At 41.4% G+C, this 20,225-nt stretch overlaps 1 pseudogene; it reads right to left on the bottom strand.

Annotated features, from left to right (window-relative positions):
* Positions 1 to 267: 267 nt before the first annotated feature.
* LOC125247163 lies at positions 268 to 11,135 on the bottom strand (annotated as a pseudogene).
* Positions 11,136 to 20,225: the final 9,090 nt, after the last annotated feature.

The following is a 20,225-nucleotide window of genomic DNA, read 5'->3' as shown; positions in this document are numbered from 1 at the left end:
AATGCCTTATTCTGCATGACCATATTCTACATCCCATAATCCTACCGAATACCTAAACTTAACTATCTTACTAACTATTAATAAGCAGTAATTAGGAGTTTATGAGGCAAAAGTCATAGTTAATAGTTAGTTGGTGAGAATTGGACCCTAATCTAAAGTGTGTCAGAAAATTCACAAGATGTCGCCATAATAATCTCATTGGATTCTGAAATGTTGCCATATCATGTAGCTACTACACATTCAACAATTCAACCAGCTCACCATAACTTGTTTTCATCACTTTTATTAATCATATGCATTGAGAATTCATTAGTCAAGTTGGCCAAGTTGGCCAAATTTGGGCTATTGGAAATAATTTTGTCCAGGATAAAGAATGAACATAATAATTTGAAACTTTAGAGTTTTCAAACTTCTTTGTCATGGCTGATGCACTTCATTAACAGTGGAAGGAGTACTCTCCCTCTGACTGGTCACCTGAAAGAAAAAGATTTCACATTCATACAACAATGGAAACCTGTACAGGGAAAAACTCTGAATAAACAATGTGCGTCACATGATCAAAACATTCAACGCTGGCATATTAAATCTTACTTGTTTGGTAGTAATCATACACTTTGACCACAGCTGGCTTGAGATTCTTCACTGGAAGAACCCGTTTCATTTGTATCTGGTAATTCATTGGAATATTTCGTGGGATCTGCAGGAGTAAACAAACTCATCAGTCATGGACATTACAGATAATATGTTGATGAATCAATCTAATGACATAAAGTCATATGAATGTTGCTGTTCTCTCACCTCCTTCAAATAAACTATGAGATGATCATTTTTAGAATCGACCCTTTCCACAAGTGATGCATATATTCTGGAAGAACTTCCAAGCTGTGATGAATCACTCAAACTCACAAGTGATGTCTCAGCTGTGAATCCAGATAAGAGTTTAATATCCACAATGGCCATGTTAGTCCTTTCCTGTAGACCATCATATCTGGAAAAGAGAAAATGAAAAGATATGGTTCTTAAATGATAAATTTACAAATAAGCGAGAACAAAAGCCAGTTTTTGACAGATTAATCCCAGAGGGAGCATATATAAGGAACAAAACAGGGCCGAGATACAAACCTTGAGGAACACCGGAAACAATGGGACGATGTTGTTGCAAAGATACTTACAGTCAATAGAATGTTCAAAAGGAACCATCAAATTAAAGTGTTACCAAAATATTCAGTAAAGATTTATTTGTCAGTAAATATTAAGTTATAATCATGTTCTTGTCTTTTGACGAACACAAATATTCTTACTTGACAGTGAACTTCAAAATGAAATTTTGTCCCAATGTTTTGCAATCTCCCTCAATCTTAGCATCAATGCTCAATGTTTTAGCTTCAGTAGGAGTGGGAATGTTGTAGAACTGGGCCATCTGAGAGAGTCAACACAAACAAATACACATTCATAAATCATCTCACAGCAGAATAACCACACAAGAGAGAAAGTGAGTATGAGTAAATGAAGCTGAACACACTACAGACCTGCACAGACACACAGGTTGAGCCCTTCACTTCAATGCTGTATTTGGCTGGAACGTTCTGCAGCTGCTTCTCCTGGTACAGTAACTTGTTGTCCTGATTGACATCAAAGTGGTGAGTGTCTCCTGCTGACTGTACAGTCACTGTGCTGGAGCTGTCAGAGCTGAACACTTTGGTGGCGTACAAAGACAGAGCCTGAAGAGCCACCACTGTGTCCTGGGAAATAAATGTGTTCAGTAATGTCACTTTCACTCATTCACACCAGCACATTCAGTAACAGTGTGTTTGAGTGGAGAAGTTTGAGTAACCTGTGTGGAGGAGAATCCTCCATAGGCATTCTGCTGCTTCACAAGCCACCTGACAATCCTGTTAGCATAGCCAAGATCAGCTGTGGTGACTGAATCTGCAGTGAGAACGGCTAGCAGCACATATGAGCTGATCTCCACTGCCAGAGACTCGGAGTCATCAGCAGATGCAGACTGAGACCAGTGGAGGAGAGACCCTAAAGGACAAAAGACACACATGTACAATAGTGCAGTCATAAAAGACAACAAAGTCATCAGAAACAAACCTCTTACCGTCTGAAATAGCAACTTCCTCCAGTTTCTTGAAAAGCTGCTGTCGAGTGAGCGTGTCTCTAGCCAGACTGAAAGTGTAGGCGAGCAGAGCAGTGGTGTAAGTGTTTCTGACATCTGCAATGACAGACCTCAAGCATGACAAACCTTTACTGATGACAGGATCCTGTGACAAAAAACAAAAAGAAACAAACATCTTCAAAAACATCTGAAGTTTATACTGTGTTTCCTGTAGATGAACTTACTGTGACTGGAGTTTCCAGTTCAAGCAATGATGCAGTAATGTAGGCAGTCATGGTTGCCTCATCATTGACTCCACCCTGCAATATATGGGAAATAAAGGATAAATAAAGCAACACACTGAAACTATTAAAGGAAAGTGTATCTAGACAAACTTTGATGTTGGCTTGAGAAAGTCTTTGGGCACTATCATTCACCCGGCACAATGCGGCGCCAGGAGCGACGCAAGTATTTTTTGCTAGTTTCAGTCCGGCACAGTTTCAGTCGTTCCTTGACTACATTTCCCAGAATCCTCCCTGCCAATCACCTGCACTCACATTATCTGGACTATTTAAGCCACTCACATCCTCACACACTTTGCGTGGTCTTGTATTCTCCTGTTGCAATTCTGAGCGTTAGCTATCTTGTTTGTCTACCTGTTCCTGATCCTGTCTGTTCCCTTTGTACGATTCTCTGCTGCCTGCCCTTTGGACTATTTGCTCTGCTTTGGATTTACGATTGTTATCTGCCAGCCCTGACCCATTGCCTGTTCTTCGACTACGATTCTGCCTGCTCTCTGCCATACCTGTTTGCCTGGGTCTCCAGCGTGGGAGTCGGATGCTCTAACAAGGAGGCTAAAGGCTGCAACCTCCAGCGTCAGTCGCTAGAGCATCTCTTGAGATCAGAGGAGGTTTATTTATAGATGTTAACAGACCTTCATTCTGTTGTCGAACAGTCTTCCCTGTTGGAGAAAACAGCCGTCTGAATCCCGTCTGTTTATTAACCATTCCTTTGCACTCTGAATAATGTTTGGATCGATAAATATGTATTTCTGTGCTCTGCCAAAGGACCTCAGCACAAAGGCAGTCAACCTGATGGTGTGGAAGATATAATTCAATTCAATTAATCATTCTATTCATCACAAATCTAAACACAAATCATGTGAACTGAGAGACACATTTTTAAATGTGTTTTTGTACGATTTTCTTAGGTTTGTTACTGAAGATTACCTTGATATTATTTCTGTTTAACAAAAGAAATAGTGGAAATATATTTACCATGTATTCCCATCACCATTACCAAATGTGCTGTATGATCCATCAAAATACCTGTAGTTCATTTGTCTCTGGTATCCTGTTTAGTGTGATGATGATTAACACTTCAACAGTTTGTTTGGGTTGACTCAATCAATGTGTCTGATTATTTAACTTTACTGAATGACATTCAGGTGTGTTAAAAATGTGTAATTTGGTATATTAAAAAAACACAATCTCAGTATTTTCTTATTCTTAGTATTTTCTTGACATGGTTTATGTCTCTCACCGCTCTTCAGGAAGCCTGTGGCTGTCTCTCGGATGGCTGAGGTGAGCTGCTCCGTGTTCTCCAGATACTGCAGTATGTAAATATTGGGAGAAAGAACAGCCATGTTTTGTTCTCCACAGCCGTACGGCATCTGTAATAATCCGTGAAGATTCCTCAGCGCCCGACCCAATATGTCTCCTAGAAACCATACCCAAATAAAACTCACTACATTTTATAATCCAAACCCAATCTCCTAATTTCTGCTTGTATTTGTAAATGTTACCAATGACTGAAACAGAGGATCTGACTGATCCCTCTATCACATCTTTAGGGAGAGTCAGAGCCACTTCCTCTGAGAGAGTGTCACCTGTGAAGAGGCAGAAACACATATCAGCGATGATCAGCAGAGTAACGCTATGATGTTAAATATAGTCTGTGGACTTACCCTTTGGACACAGTAACCAGCTGTGAGTCTCAGTCTTTTCAGTTCCTTCCGCCTGCAGCATAAAACAATCACATCAACACATCATACTGACATAAGCAGCATTAAAGCTGTTTGATGTGCGCTGACCTGTACGAGCAGACTTCGTGTGACCGTGTCAATGCGTCCTCTCTCTGGGACGCTCACGATCTCATTGTCACACACAGTCTGGGACGCCTCTGCCTCCGCACTGACAGTGATATTCAAGACTCCTGCAGCACAAGACATGTACATGAAGATGCAGCAGACACAAACACTGAGAAACAACGATTCAGACTGGAAAACCCACCAAGAACAGAAGGACTGAGGATCCATTTAAAGGTTTTTCTTCCAGCAGCACATAGACAGGATGAATACTGATCATCAGAGGAGGCTTTGAGAGTGTAGTCTGATGAAGGAGCTGGAGTCACTTTAACCTGTCAATCAATCACACATGATTAGTGGCATATTGGATATGATTTGATTAGACTGAGTCTGAAATCTCACCATGATGCACTTGGACAGATAGTTGAAGACAGTGGCCTTCAGCTCAAAGATCTCCCCACGGATGATGGAGTAAGGCAGAGAGAGCTCCAGGAAGAAGGGCTGGAAAACTGTCAGCTGAGCAGGAGGAGCCAGACCCAGACCTTCGGAGGACAGACAGAAGGCCTCCGTCTCCCAAGAAGTGATGGTGTCAGGAACCGTGACAGGAATCTGAGCTGATCCAGAGTCCCTGTGGAGGAAATACAACAATAGGCATATTTGATTCTGCCATTGTTTCAACACACAGATGATTAAAAAAACTGATTCAGAATCTGCAAAGCAAGCAATGTATTTTCTGTCCTGTGGTTGTGATGGGAGATGATGTATTAAAGATGAGTAATAAGATAAATGTGATGTTAAATATACGATTACGCTTCACATACCCCACTTCAACAAGTTCCCAGATCCAGGTTTCTGGAAAGACGGACCGAACCGTAACTAAAAAATCTCCAGCACCAAAATCAGGAAGCATTGAAAAAAATGGTGGATCCTCTGGAGCTATCGATGGAAAAAAGTGATATTTTATAGTTTTATATTTTATGTATTTGAACAGCACCAAATAACCAAGTCTATATCAGTCATATATGAACAGCAAATGGAAGTTGGATCATCTTTCTAATATACATTATTTTATTTTCATATACTGAATTATTTTAGTGTTATCAAAGTTTTCTAGTTTCAGTTTATTTAGATTTTAGGGCTGCCAAAGTTAATGTGTTGATTTTATTTTACAAAAGTTAAATAGTTTTTGTTACTAACGATAACTGATTCAAAGTTAATAACCCCAGAAAATCCTTTGTCACATCACTATAATTGAGTACAAATTGAACAAGTCTCACAATTTTATTTTTTGAAATATATTTCATTACTAACACATACATATTTAAACATTAGAGCTTGAATTGTAATACCAGTACATGATGTACCTATAAGGGGTGTGTCAATTATCAAGCCAGGGCATGACAGACACTGAGGGACTCGCAAAAACAAATTTGTTGCCATCTTCAATCCCACTCTCTGTCAAATGGAAAAGATGAACCACAATAAAAGCCAAGAAAATTCAAATTACTTTTAATTGTCACTATAGTCAAGGGGGCGCATGTGCAGTATTTACTCTGCTAATCATCATCTACTGCACCCGTTACCTTTAAGGTTTCATAGGCTTTGCCTGTCGGCACACGTTGATGGGGTCTCATGTGCAGATACTCCTGCTCCTGCTCATCTTCAACAGCGTAAGGAAAATCTGACCTCGACTGCACTGGCAGCAGGTTGAAGATCTGTGACGGGACCACATTCACACACTATCAGTATGATTTCTAAAAATTCTACACTAAATAAATCATGTATTTTCCAACAAAACTTTAAATGCATTCTGGTGAGAAAGAATGAAGATTAATGTTAAATCTGCTGAGAACGGATGTCAGTTTAAACACTGATGGATCAGAGCAGTAATAACTAAAGTCTGATTCACACTGTCACAGTTCAATACTAAGGGCCCCATATTACACCCGGCGCAATGCAACGCAAGGCGCAGCGCAAGTGTGTTTGCTAGTTTGCGTCCGGCGCCGTTCGCGTTTTCCCATTCAGCGCCACGTCCTTAAATTAGTAAATGCATTTGCGCCAGTTAGTGCGCCCATGGGCGTGCTGGTCTAAAAAAGAGGTGTGTTCAGGCGCATTGCTATTTTAAGGAGCTGAAAATAGACTACGCCATAGACCAACTCAAACCTGGTCTAAAGTCTCAAGTCAATGGCGCAATATTTTTTTGTTAGAGCGCGTTGGTAGAAACTGCGCCTCTGGGCGCGTCCACAGTGCGCGTTGACTTTGCTTATTACACACAGGGATGCGCATCACACAAACATGCCAAATATTAAAAACAAAAGGATTACAGTGTAAAAGAATATTATTGTGTAGGCTACATAAATATAAAAATGTAATGATGAATAGTCATTGCGTGTATTAGAATTAGGCTACCTGTTTTCAATTCAGCCTATTACTACTTATAATGATGAACGAAATTGGCTAATTAATTGAACAATCGTGCCAATACACACACATATATATTAACTGACTCATCGCGCGGAGCTATTTGAAAGCCTGCATTTGCAAGCCCGCTTTAACTTCGCGCACGAGCAGATCGGTTTCTTCACTTGAAAAGCGTTCAGCTTTTCTGCCAACAAATTCCGCCATGTAAATAGCAATCCGCTATGGCGCGAGCGCATCTCGCTCTTAAAGGGAATGGGAGATGACACTCTGATTGGTTTATTGAACGTTACGCCCATTACTCATTAAGAGAATAGGGACAACCCATTTCAAAAAATGCGCCCCGGCGCACGGACCGTTTTTCCGTCGTTAAAATAGCAAAAGTGGATTTGGACACGCCCTGAGTGCACCTGCGCCGTGCGCTTTACACTTTGCGTTTAGATCGTTAAAATAGGGCCCTAAATCTTTAGGCATCTGCACCTTGTCAGTATCCAGGCGTTCTCCAGACTTCAGGATCAGGATGCTCTGATCTATAGCACTGAGGCCACACAGCGAACCAGGCTGAGCTGAGAGCTGGAGAGTGTTTTTCTCACCAGGAACTGCTTTAGCAGGAGAAAACTGCAGAGACACCTGTGACATACAGTGAATAGGCTTTATTTTAGAATTGAGTCAGTAATACTGTTTAAAGAGGCTCATTTCTAAAGCTACAATACACACCTTGTTTTTGAAACACTTTTCAGTGTCGAAATTTCTGCTACCAGCAACAACATCTTCACTGGGCAGAACACAGTACGCCAGAATCTGCATTACAGGAGACAGATATCCACCAACAGACAGTTTGAATGACACCGTGCCTCTTGCTACTCCATTAGAAGATTTCACTTCAACCTTCTCATATCCATGATGAACGATCACTCCTCTGGACAAGACCTGAAACAGGCATCCAGTTATCACTGTTAAACAAAAACATCACTGTAAGAATGGACATACTGCGCATGTTCTCACCATATAGACAATGTCAGTTTTGAAGTCTTCAACTGTCTCTCCAAGAAAGGAATACTTGATGGTGGCTGTAAACTCAGAGTCACACTTTAATGGCTGCTCAGTATTCTCTATAATCAGTTCACTTGTTGGATTGTGTGGATATGGAACAGGATGGAGGAGCTGAACTGTTTTTATATCCGCAGAGATGTAAGGCCCGTAGTGGTAATAAAAACGCCCCCCTTGATAGACACTTGCCTGGATAACAAAGAATCACAAATAACTCGTGCAATCGAACACAAAAGAAAAGTGAACACAAACTCTCTTACAATTAGGTCAATATCCTGTTCAGAAAGACTGGATGTATTGAGAGAGAAGCTGGCCAGTCCATCGCTGTCTGTCGTGAGATTTAGGAGCAGTTTTGAAGTCCAATGTTTATCCTCTATAAGATAAACCTGTTTGTTTTGAATTGGTGCGCCTTTTAAATTTGACAGTTTGATCTGTTGAAAATAAGATTTTGAAGGAATAAATGACAGAATAATTCTGTACATATCAATGGTGTTAAAGAGAGACATACTTACTTTTCCTTCTATAACTGATCCATGTTCATATGTTTTGGGAAGGTCAATAAATGTGACGTTTACCAATTTCATGAGTGAGAGATACAAATTTAGATTGTCTCATGGTGATCTCTGTACAGTAACAGTAAAAACACCAAAATAAGTATTTCTTCAAATAAGAGTAAAACATCAAAAATGAGAAATTCAATAAATGTGGGTAATGGGATGTGACCAAATCCAACAGCTCACCTGTTCCTTCTTCCGTCAGCACTGCCTCAACATGAAGGGAATTCTGCAGGACAGCCTTTAGTGTGGTGTTCAGAAAGACTGATGTATCTAAGGTATGGATGGCACAGCCTGTCTTTTTTATCTAATTATAATGAATGAACACAAACATAGCATACTGACTAATTAATTGGAGAAATGGAGGAAAGACAATGCACTATTACTGCGTTTCAACTCATATACCTCAATGGTTTCCTCTAAACACACTGGAGTGAATTGATGGAAGAGGTAAAGAAAATGATGGGACATATCACGGCACACTTTCACCCATGATTTACCAGCTACGGGCTGTCCGTACGTGTATCTATGAAAAAGGTACAAGCAACTGATCTACAGCCCAGGCTTGAGTTAAGCATCTGATATATTAGGATGGGGTTACAGTAAGTAACTGATTTAATTATCAATTAAATCAAGCAACTTAATTGTGCCAAGAATGGACGAACACAATGCTCTCTTAATGCAGGAAATAAAATAAACCACTCACTTTCCGCAAACCTCAATTATCAGTTCCTCTTCTTCAAAATTTAATTTATTCGGGCTTTTTACAGTAACTTCAAACTTAGGCAAAACTAGAAGTCAAAAGGCAGAAATTAGTAGTCAAATTAGATTTTAATATTCAAACATATTATTGAAATTCTTCCCACGCAACAATGCAATCGTTTGTTTTTATGACTTACCATACTTTTTCACCTCAAAACCATGTGAGATCATCCAGTCACTAATAAAAGCCTTCAGTTTGTACATGCCTTCACGGGCCTCGGGGTTTAATTCATAAGAACGCTGCAAAATCCACCTTGGTGAAGAAACATTTGTCCATTGACCAATCCGGTTACCTTTACTGTCCTGTTTAATACCAAAGCCACAGTGCAGAGATTTAGTAACATCCTGACTATCAATGAAGAAATGTTTAATTAGCCTACTGAAAATGCAATAATTGCAAAGGTAATAGAATCAGATTTGAAAGGTGTGTTTGTAATGACTGCACAGACGGTTTTGTGTTCTTACCTCAAGAACCACTCTACTATACTGTAAAAGAGCAAAGAGTAATTAAAGATTAAAAGCTAAAAATGTGTGTTATTTATTAAACGTGTATTCAACAATGCAAGATAAACACATCAGACCTGCTGAACAAGGGGTGCAAAGTTTGTATCCATGGAAACAACTCTGAAGTTTACTGTAAAATAGAAATGTGTATTAAAGAAAACTCCACTTTTGACATCTTCAGCTCTTATGTAAGGGACAGTCAGTCAGTATTTCACTCCTGTAAATGACTGAAATGTGTGTGAACATAACCGTATTAAGGACCAAATACAGGGTTGACAACTGCATTCTGCTGCTGGGTGAACATGTCTTTTGCTCTGTAGGGCAGTGGCTCTCCAGGAACTAAGTTAGACACCCCTGATCTATAGCATCTCTAGATTTCATATAAAATAAAGTCATAGAGATACTGATATCAAGAGATTTACTTCATCAGATATTTGTAATTACAGTATTTAGGCTGAATAATGTGAGGGATTGTTCAAACACACACTAGATGACCAATTCTCATGTTTCCAAAGCTCCTCAAACTTATCTGCTTCCCTTGTCTTTTCTTCTGCTCCTCTTTTCTGTTTAAAAGTGTGAAATACATGTGTACTTCATACTCTTTCACCATCTGCTGGTTTGTGCAACATTTGTCATTTTTGACCTATGGTGCTACATCAGCTCACTGCATGACCATAACGTGCTTTACTTGATGTGTATTAGATGTCAGTGACACCAGCATTATTTACTGAGGTTTAGTCTTTGAAGCATTCACAGCTCACCTGTCTGTCCTGGATTATAGATGGGTTTATCAGTCTGGATAAAGGTCAGAGGATGGATAAAGGTAGAGGCTTGAACATGACTTTTCTCTCTTCGGTCATCTTGAAAGCCTTTCCGTGAAGTTCTACCTTTATATTCTGCACTGATTCTGCTTCGACCAGAGGAGCCTGATGAGAAATTATGTACTGTATTTACAACCTGCCATCACAAAAACTAGATGCATTATGCTGAAACGAACATATTTGATTATATTGTCATCATCTTGGGCACATTTTGTTGATGGCAGACCTTGAAGTTAAAGCAGCGGTGAAACTCTTCCTCTGCTTTCTCCTGCAGCAGTAACGTGCTCTGGTTTCCATGAACAAGATGAATGTTCATGACAAGGCTTTCATTGGGCTTGAGAAGACTTGCACACAGTTTGGCCTCAGATCCCGAATCAATCAGAGCAGGAAATGTCACCATGAAAGATCTGTCCAGACACAATTATCATACAATATTGCCTGTGTAGTTAGATACAATAAGAAATATAACAAAAAATTAAACTGGGAGCAAAAATCAATGATGAATCAATTATGAGTCATGTTATACATGCCTTAAGTTGTGTTTCAAACAGCAAACCTCTACTGTGCAACACAGATCAGTTTAATAAATACAGGAGAAAGCATCAAGACTTATCTGACACAATGACTAAAGGTATACTAATAATTTATCACACTTAGAAAACAAACCATGTCTGCCTTCCTCAGCAGAAATGGTTAAAAACTCACGGCCTTGTTTGTCCATTGACACATATCAGGAGGAAAGAGAGCAGAAGGAGCCCTTTCCAACAGCAGCTCATATTCAGAGCCATGATGACGAGCGATCATCCAGGTCATGTGATCAACTGGACCGTCTCTTTTAAAGGGACTCTCATGCTAAAGGAGGTCCTTCAAAACATCCGTATTGATCATCTGATTAATGATTCAACCATGTAGGCAATGGAGTTCAAAAACCTGTGCTAATATGCAGTTTGTTAGTTTGTCCAAAAATTCATTTGTGATGAGTTTGATAAATACAAACGGGCTCAGTTCAAGTAAAGACATGCAAAAGCTTTACTCCTGACCACATAATTCAGTGTTGAACTTAAAGGTTGAACTTAAAGGTTTCAATGTTGGAATACTCAAGAATGTAAATCTAAATAATCAAAATAATTTTATTTGCAGTCAAATGAGAAGGTATGTTCAATTTTTTGCAGTCAATCACATGCAAGAAATCAGCTTAGATCTTTAAAGTAAATGAAAAGTGTACATGTGATTTCTAAAAACAAACTCTTATCTTCATCTACAGAGAAAAGGACAGCTACTGACCTTTAACTCTGTGTAGACAAATAGTGGCCCAAGACAACTGATATTTAACATCCAGTGGCACATACACCCACTCAAACTGAGGGAGAGTTACTGTAAACTGCTGTTTGCATTTGTCTACACAATATAACTAAACATGGCTACTGAAAGTCACCGAAAATCTGTTGTGTAAAATTAAATATGCAAGACACTTCCTGCTACCTGAGATTATCTAAACAGATGGGCAGTGTCATTTATTTCATATGTATATACAGTGCCACTTGAAAGTTTGTGAACCCCTTACAGAATCTGTGAAAATGTGAAAACATTTGACAAAATAAGAGGGATCATACAAAATGCATATTATTTTTTTTTAATTTAGTACTGTCTTGAGTGAGATATTTTACATAAAAAAAATGTTTGCATTTAGTTCACAAGACAAAAAAAAAGAAAAAAAAAAAAGCTGAATTTATTAAAATAACCCCGTTCAAAAGTGTGTGAACCATCCACGACTGTTTTTGTGTTTTGTGATGGTTGTTCATGAGTCTCTTGTTTGTCCTGAGCAGTTAAACTGAGCTCTGTTCTTCAGAAAAATCCTCCAGCTCCTGCAGATTCTTCAGTTTTCCAGCATCTTCTGTATATTTGAACCCTTTCCAGCAGTGACTGAATGATTTTGAGATCCGTCTTTTCACACTGAGGACGACTGAGGGACTCAAACTCAACTATTAAAAAAAAGGTTCAAACATTCACTGATGCTCCAGAAGGAAACACGTTGCATTAAGAGCCGGGGGGGGTGCCCTAGTGAAAAAAAAAATTATGCTAAGTATACTTGCAGCCAGACTAATTATCAGTATATTTCAAGTGTGTTAATGATTAGTTAAAGTGTGCTATTTTGAAACAACTAATTTTGTGCTAAGTATATTTTAGTTGTAATTACGTTGTATAAAATCACAACTTTAAGTATATTTAGAATACTTTTGGGTGCTAAATTGGAACAACTTCAAGTATGCTTATGTAGTGGGATGAACGGTGTGCATTCTTTAAATTGGCCACAAGTGCACGAATTGTCCAATCATATACTTTCACGGCTATATAAAAGGGGACTTTTAAAGCACTATTTTGTGTTTGCTCACCGCTGTGCATCGCTGTGCGTCACTGCCCGAGGCCCGCCCATTCCGGTTTTTGGCTCTTTCCGTCTGTCAGGTATGTGTTTGCTAACTAGTGAGCATTAGAATGCGTGTCTGAGGTAACTGGTTTTATTTGGGTTGTAGTTTCCGACGAAAATCATTCATAGTGTTTGGTTGGCGGTTGCCCTCTCACTCAACATGCTCCTGCTGTGATTATATCCTTTTGTGGGTTTGATGTCCGAGTGTGCGTGCGGACTGACTCGTGACTATAGCGACAATATGGAGGTATGTGTAACTATCACTAAGGTCTATACTATTTTTACGTGGTAAGTAATTTAATGTTTACATTTTTTTTTTTTTTTTTTGAGGAAGAATAGCTGATTTTAGGATCCATTGCACATCGTGCAGCCTGTGGGGCAACATTCTTTTGATGCTGCTGTTTTGTTTACGTTTGTTTCTGTGATCTGTCTCCGACTATTCAAGGTCACCATCGGCGCGATAGTGCGCTGTTCATCGGTCCTTCTCGTTGGGTCAGCGCTTTTGTGTTTGGTTCATTTGTTTTATTTTTTTCTTTGGATTTGATGTTATTTGGATGTGTTGTAATTGCTCTTTGTGTATTTTGTTGTTCAAGTTTATTTTTCAGTTATTCATTTGTTTACTTGGTTTATTTTGTTGATTATTTGTGTTAATCATTTGTATGTATTTTTTTGTTTTTTTCATTTTGTTGTTTAATATGTATTTTGCTCATGTTTTGTTGATTATATCAGTATGGCACTGGGAGCGAACATCTCCCATTGAGACTGTTCCTAACCTTCATCAGTAGGTCTTGATCTTCTGGTCTCATACTTATAGTCCTATCTGTTTGTGTTACTGCAATTAAAGTATTTTTATTATTATTATTATTATTATTATTATTATTTTCTCTTGTGTTTGAGGTTTTGGGTTAATTTTGCTTCTTGTTGTAGGAACCGAGGCTTCAGGCAGGTCACTGGTTGGCCCTCGTGTGCGGTGGTGGGACTCTGTCACGGAGTGCTGTGTGTTCACGCTTGACGTGTGTGTGTGTGTGTAGTGAGACCTGTGCACCTGGTGGTAAGATCTGTTGCGATTATTGTAGCCGTGTGCTCATCACACTAGTTACCTGCCCTAGGTAAGCCTCGGTTTCCCTTTGGTTGTTTTTGTTTTCTTTGTTTTTTTTTCTTTCTTCATCCATCTCCATATAAAATATGCCCAGCCTGCAGGAATGTTTTAAGATTTGTGCTTGATTATTGTTGAAATAAAGTTTTGTATTTTGTTATCCACGTCTCAGGCCTCCATATTTGAAACCACGTTCTTGTGTGCCCAGTTTAAAGGTGATCAATTTATAAATATCTTTCCCTGGTTGACAGGGTGGCGTAGTCAGTTTATTGAGAGTTTTGTTGAAATACCAAACCGCCAAATTTTTGGCATAGTCGGCAGGGTTGTTTCTCTTTGAGGGGCTGAGACGTGGATGCTTATTGTAATTTAAAGTAAAGATTTTAATTGTGGATGGATTAGTGGGTTTTGTTTCTATGCTTTTGTTGTTGTTGTTGTTGTTGTTGTTGTTTTTCTTTTTCTCTTTTTATAGTGTGTGAAACAAAGCAGCAGTGTCATTTCAGTGGACTTGGAGTATTCCAGTAGCGGGTTCCTTATCTTACCTGACTTATTTCAAGATTGGTTGGTAAGTTTTGGTTGGTAAACAAAACAAAATGGAAGAGGAATTGCAGGGAATTAAGGGATCTTGTTGCTCAGTTAAGGGCAGATAACGAGAAGTTGCGTCCAGGAGCAGGGCCAGGCTGGTCCCTCCAGTCCAATAGCTGGTCCCTCTCGGGAGTCTTTAGTGCCCCCCACTGATCCATCCATGGGTGCTAGTGCCACATTAACTGAACGCCTTGTGTTTATTCCTAGGGATAGAAAATGTCCAATATTCGATGGTAGATCGGGTATTGGCATTAATGAATGGATCGAGGAAGCAAAAACTTGCATGAAGAACTCGTCATTTGTCAGTGTCAGATCAGGCGTTTTTCCTATTCGATCACCTCGGAGGGAATGCACGTAAGGAGGTTAGGCATCGCCCTGTTTCTGAGCGCGGAGACCCAGAGAAAATTTTTTCCATTTTGCAAGAGCTATATGGATGCTCGCAGTCTTATGTTGCCCTGCAGGAAGCCTTTTTCTCTAGTAGGCAACAGGAGGGCGAAACTTTGTTGGAGTTCTCCTTGGCCCTAATGGGCCTCCTAGAGAAAGTAAGACAGAAGTCCCCTACTGCTATGCCAAATGCAGAGATTTTACTGAGAGATCAATTTGTCGAATATGTTTGCGACGCTTCCCTTCGCCGTGAATTGAAGCAATTGGTTCGTCGCCAGCCCATTCTACACTCTTGGAGGTGCATGGCGAAGCTATCCGTTGGGAGCGGGAGGGAATGCCGGGTGGAGCAAGGGGTCGGAGCCTTTCTGTCCCTTTGGCGCATGGGTTTCAGTATGAAGTGCAGGGGCGTTGTAGTTCTGCTGAGAAGTCGGAAATGGGGGAGCTTAGAGAAATGTTAAAGTCACAACAGGAGCAATTAAATCAGCTCACCCGGAGTATTGCCCGTTTGCAGGGCCCCCATTCTCGCCCTCGTACACAATCTTTTCGCAGTGGGCCTATTATATGTAGGCGGTGTCAAAAACCAGGCCATTTTGCACGGGAATGTGAAGGGGAACGGGTCACGTCCGGGTCGCCATTGCAGCCTCGTGTTGATCAAGTAGTTGGTGGTGGGCAGCCGCAAGCTAATAATGTGTCGGAAAACTAGTTCCCGCCATGCTGAAGAGCCACAGCTCGGTTGGGAAAAGGACTGGCTCAGACGGTAAGAAACCCAGTTCAGTTCCAAATTTAATGTCCCCTTGTCCGCATCTAGATGTTTCAATTGGTGGCGTGTCGGTCCCTTGTCTAATTGATACCGGTTCAATGGTATCAACTATTACGGAAAGTTGTTTTGCCCAACATTTTGAGCCATGGGGTCAAGAACGGTTGAGGTCGTGTTCATGGTTGCAGCTAAGGGCTGCCAATGGGCTTTCAATTCCATATATTGGTTATATGGAATTTGATATTGAGCTCTGTGGTAGGATAGTACCGCGATGTGGGGTATTGGTGGTCAGGGATCCTCCTGGTGGCTTACGCTCTTGAGTCCCTGGTGTGTTGGGGATGAATGTACTCGGGCGATGCTACCAGGAGCTCTTTGGACAGCATGGCCCCTCTTTGTTTGACTTTCCTCCGGTTTCTAGTGCGCCACTTTCAGTTTTTCAAGCATTGCAACATTGCCATCAAGGTAATGAGCAACCTCCCATTGAGTGTGAGACTAAGGTAAGGGTGCGCGGTCCTCGGGCATGTCGCGTCACAAGTGGTACTATTAAGCTGGTTGCGGCAACTTGTGCAGAACAGTTGGCAGGTAGTACCGTACTGTTTGAGCCCTCTGAGTCTGGGCTACCTGAAGGGTTGTTAGCCTCCCCTGCCTTGGTGCGAGTGGTTAGAGGCTCAGTTTATGTGCCTGTGGTCAACGTAGGCACGTCTGATGTCCTGCTTTTTCCACGCAGACTATTAGGTACCCTGGTTAGAGTTCATGTGGTAAGTTTGCCAGCAGGTGTTACTGAAGTTACACCCACTACAGGAAATGTCTATTCTCAAGCCACCCTAGCAGCTAGCTCCACTGTTTTAAAGCAGATTGCAGAGGTAGATCTGACTGCATTGCCAGAATTAGAACAAGACCGTGTGAGGGCCTTGCTTAGAAAGTACCAGATGGTGTTTTCTGAACATGATGGCGATCTGGGATGTACAAGTCTCATCTCCCATGATATCCCATTGTTGGATGACGTTCCGGTGCGGCAGCGACATCGCCGTATACCCCCCTCCGAATATGAGGTTGTTAGGGCCCACATTAATCAACTGCTGGAGTCTCAGGTAATTAGGGAAAGTTGCAGTCCGTATGCCTCCCCAATTGTCTTGGTAAAAAAGAAGGATGGTGGTCTACGCTTGTGCGTTGACTACCGCCAGTTAAACGCCAAGACTAGAAGGGATGCGTTTCCCTTGCCTCGGATTGAGGAGTCGCTGGATGCGTTGACAGGGGCCTGTTGGTTTTCCACTATGGATTTAGCTAGTGGTTATAACCAGGTCCCTGTCACAGAGGGGGATAAGCCGAAGACCGCTTTTTGCACCCCATTCGGCTTGTTTGAATGGAATCGAATGCCTTTTGGGTTGTGCAATGCTCCCTCTACCTTCCAGTGACTTATGGAGAGATTATTTGGTGATCAGCAATGCCAGTCTTTACTTTTATATCTAGATGATATTGTGGTGTTCTCTACCTCTATTGCTCAACATTTGGAGAGGTTGGAGGTCGTGTTAGGCCGTCTTGAGCAGGAAGGGTTAAAGGCTAGGCTAGAGAAGTGTGCCTTTCTCCAACAAGAGGTGAAATATCTGGGTCATGTGATCTCCTCGAGGGGAGTGGCAACTGACCCTAGTAAGATCGAGGCTGTGGCCCAGTGGCCTCGCCCCTCTAGTGTCACAGAACTGCGATCCTTCCTGGGTTTTTGCAGCTACTACCGGCGGTTTGTAGAGGGGTTTGCAAAGTTGGCTGCCCCTCTGCATAAGCTGGTAGGAGAATTCGCTGGTGCAAAGGATAAACAGACAGGTAAGAGCTTTAATAGTGCTTGGAGTTGTGACGATTTGCACAGTTATTAATCAATTTAATAATTCATAAGGTTTTATGAATTATTATTATGCACATACCGACCCAAGGGGGAATTAACCATATATGGTGAATTAACTACAACGAATTATAATCAATCACATATATGGTTAGTTCTGTTTTAATAATTATGTAGAGAACTACCGGTCCGTCCAGCACACCGATAAGTTCACAGACTATTACGACAGAAATATTACCCTGTGGCCACAAGGATCAATTTCTAGAATAGCATCCAAACGTAAAGCAAGGATATTAGAATCAGAACGTTAAAGTGACTCGGTTGTGGTTGAAGGAGCAAGTGAATAAAAGCGTGGATATATGTTTAATATACAGAACGGGTAATACAAAGGTTATACGGATAAATGTACACAAGTAGATACAGATACATACAAGTGAAAGTAAAGGCAGAAACGAAAGAGATAATCAAAGTAGGGCAAATTGCAACAGTTCACCTTTAAGAGCCAGCAAGGAAACTCAGCATTTAAAATCGTAAAAAAACGTTATACTTGCATAGGTTCGTTGGGTGCTTAGAGTTTCGGAGCGCTCGGTTTGATAGTTGTTTCTTCTTCGGAGGTTGTTTCGGAGAAGTTTCAAACGAAGGTTTAACTGTTGTAATATGACCGGAAAATAAAGAAGAGAGTCCGTCTTGACGGCAGGAACTCGTGCAGAAAACTTGTGCATCGAAAAGACGTGTGTCATGGTATTTTAAGGACAACAGGCCAGAACGCCTTCTTGATAACGTCCTCCAATGATAGCGTTGCAATTTGGCGGTTTTCCACATCCCTTTGTCCTGTCCAACGAGTTAATTTATGGTATGTTGAATCAGTGCATTTTCTTCATAGTATTATTAAACATTGAACGATGCATTTGACAGAAATGTAACGTACATGAGTGAATAGCTCGGATTCACAGCTTTACGGAGAGATCAAACTCGACAGGTGTCTCTCGTCATATAAAGAAGATACACTTTCTACTCTAATACTATCGTTTAACATGAAAACTAACCTACTACAGTCAATTCTACGATTCTACATTAGCAACACATACATGCAACAAGCACCATAGTGGCAGATACATTCATATTTGCAGGTATAATATTTGTGTATACAGTCTTTATGTAGGGCTTTGTATGTGTGTGTGTGTCTGTGGGTGCGTGCGTGTATTTTCTTTTTATGACCGTTTGGAATTCGGCCCTGTCTCCTCGAAACCTGATCCGTGGTGTTCGCATCTCCTTTGAAGTCACAGAGGAGAGTTTTGGGACTTATCGAAATAGTCATAAAAAGAGTCTCGTGATCCATTAGTGTCTGCCGGGCCGGATGAGATGTAAGATTTACAAACCGAAGTTCCGGGAATTGGGACTTGAACATAGTTTATGGTGGGACCTGCTCATCTTTGAGACTGTGCAGACCCTACAGAATGAAAGATGCCAGGTGAGCTTTGAGGGGTTAAAACGGAAACTTACCACCACACCAGTACTTGCGTATGCGGATTTCTCCAAACCTTTCATCCTGGAGGTGGACGCCAGCCATCAAGGTCTAGGGGCGGTCCTTTCCCAGGAAAATGAAGGTAAGGTAAGACCAGTTGCATATGCCAGTCGTAGTTTAAGGCCCACTGAGCGCAACATGTCCAATTATAGCTCTATGAAGCTGGAGTTTGTTGCGCTCAAGTGGGCCATGACAGAGAAATTCCGCGAATACCTGCTGGGTAATAAGTGCGTGGTATTTACCGATAATAACCCCCTTAGCCACCTGACTTCTGCAAAGCTTGGTGCGACTGAGCAGCTTTGGGCTTCTCAGCTGGCTGCATTCGACTTTGAGATCAAGTATTGTTCAGGTAAGAGTAATAAAAATGCTGATGCGCTTTCACGGAGGGATCCCCTGGAACCTGTGGTTTTGGACAGGTTGGCCCCAGGTACTGCAATTCCTGAGTCTTTGCGGCCATTAACTGGGTTGGATACTGCTGAAATAGTGACCCAATGTGTGGTTTCTACTCTTCCTGGTTATTCAGCTGGTGAGTTGGGTTCATTGCAGGCAGCTGACCCGGTTATTTGGGAAGTGTTGCGATTTTGGAAACAAGGTACTCGCCCAGGCCCTGATGAGCGGCGCCAAATGACCAAGGCAGCCTTAACGTTGCTTCGCCAGTGGGATCGGTTGAGGGAGCTAGATGGTATGCTTTATCGCCTTGTTCACTGCCCTAATGGTAAGGAGGAGGTGTTGCAGTTGGTTTTGCCTGCCGCTTTGAGTTCAGAGGTGTTAAGGCAATTGCACCAACAACATGGACACCAGGGCAGAGAGCGTACACTTGAGTTAGTGCGGCAAAGGTGTTATTGGCCGGGGTTGTCCTCAGATGTGGCAAGTTGGTGTCAAGAGTGTGATCGGTGCCAGGCAGCCAAGGACACCCAGCCACTTACTCAGACGTTCATGGGCGGTTAATGTCATCTAGGCCAAATGATATCCTGGCAGTGGACTTCACCGTGTTAGAGCCCACAAATTCTGGCATTGAAAACATCTTGGTGATGACTGATGTATTCAGTAAGTATACCCTGGCTGTTCCGACAAGGGATCAGCGAGCTGAGACTGTGGCACAAGCTCTTGTGACTGAATGGTTCTACAGGTTTGGTAGAACCAGACCAGGGTAGAAATTTTGAGTCCCTGTTGATCCGCCAGTTATGTGAGCTCTACGGTGTGGTGAAGTCTCGTACTACTCCCTATCACCCGGCCGGTAACGGCCAGTGTGAACGTTTTAATCGCACCTTACACAATCTGTTGCGCACTCTGCCAGTATCCAGGAAACGAGATTGGGTGGCTTGT

Source organism: Megalobrama amblycephala, linkage group LG15 (genome assembly GCF_018812025.1).
Source record: "Megalobrama amblycephala isolate DHTTF-2021 linkage group LG15, ASM1881202v1, whole genome shotgun sequence".
NCBI classification, from domain to species: Eukaryota; Metazoa; Chordata; class Actinopteri; order Cypriniformes; family Xenocyprididae; genus Megalobrama; species Megalobrama amblycephala.
The sequence above is the reverse complement of the archived record's forward strand: the minus strand, read 5'-3'. Positions and strand labels throughout refer to the sequence as shown.